The following is a 1,426-nucleotide window of genomic DNA, read 5'->3' on the forward strand; positions in this document are numbered from 1 at the left end:
GCGCCGGGGGGGGTCCTCTCGGGCATTGCCTCCAGGACGCCTGGGTTCTCCCAACCCATGCAACCGGCATGTGGTGAGATGGGGCGGCTCTGCTCCAGCCCCGGGGCTGCCTCCCGCCAACACCCACCTGCCCACCGGTCTGGGGGTCCCTGGGATGGGAATGCTTCAAGGGGATCCATTCCCGGAGGGAACCCACTTCCCAAAGGGACACATTCCTCAAGGGGACCCACTTCCCACCACCGTAGCACCACGTGCGCCGAGTTCAGCGTTTCCACAAAATTGGGGAGTCAAAACTGGGGAAGCAAAAAATTGGGGATCCCAAAAAAACGGAGATTCCAAAAAACTGGGGATCCCAGCCCTCGGCAAGCCCCGCACCCGCCTTGCCACATGCTCCACCAGCTCTGCTGGTCCACGCCATCCGGCACAGCCGGTGGAACACGCGGCAAGGTGGGAGCAGGACTTGAACCTTCCAACAGCTGCCCCACTGTGTGGTCCGTGGTGGTCTCTCCTCTGAGATCTGGGGTGGAGATGGCATCCCAGGTCTGCAGGTTCATCCCAGTGGTGATTGGGGTGGATCAAAGCAGATCCAGGTGCCACCTGCTTTTCTTGGCGAGGTTTTGGCGTGGGCAGGGAAGCAGGAGCTGTGCCAGGGCTGAGTGGTGCCGTATGGGATGAGGTTTTCCCACTGTGGGGTTTTGCCATGCTCCTTTGTATCACAGCCAGCCAGGCCACCTCGTACCCCACAGTTGCCCAAAGTGGGTTTGTCACTGGTCCCCAGTTGGCCACGGGTTGTCCCTCATGCCTGTGCCAACCCTAGGGTGATGTGGGAAGTGTGCCCAGGGATGTGGGTGCCCTGAGCCTGCTGGGACCTGCCAGGACCCACAGACGTGTGTCTCTGCCCCACAGGGTCCCATAGGGGGGGTGGAGGTGGCACTGGTGGGTGCCCATGTCCTGCTGATGGCATGGGTGGCAGCGGGTGCCACAGGATAGGAACACCTGGAAGGTGCCAGGAGGGTGGGACAGCCGTGCCCACCCCCAGTCTGGGCAACAGGAAGCGAGGGGGGGTACAGGAGGGAGCACCCCCTCTCTGCAACCCTAGACTTTGCTCTGGATCACGAGGGAGCCTTGGGGGGTGTGGTGTGTGTGTGTGTGTCTCTTGAGTGGAAGGGAGGGGGCTGGGAGGACACCCACCTGCACAGGGCAGGATGCCGGGGGCTGAATGGTTTTTTGGGTGTAACAGAGCTGTGTGCAGACCCCGATCGTTGCGGGGGGGACTCCTGGGCAATGAGTGAGGGGGGTCACACGGGGCTGGGGGGCCCCGGGGGCGATGGGGCGCAGGCAAAGGGGTTAACGGGGTGTGACCCCGAGTAACCGCGGGCGGGTTGCGGCGGGGGGGGGGGGGGGGGCGCGCGGGCGCGGGCGCCTC

Source organism: Corvus brachyrhynchos, unplaced genomic scaffold (assembly GCF_000691975.1).
Source record: "Corvus brachyrhynchos isolate BGI_N302 unplaced genomic scaffold, ASM69197v1 scaffold5, whole genome shotgun sequence".
NCBI classification, from domain to species: Eukaryota; Metazoa; Chordata; class Aves; order Passeriformes; family Corvidae; genus Corvus; species Corvus brachyrhynchos.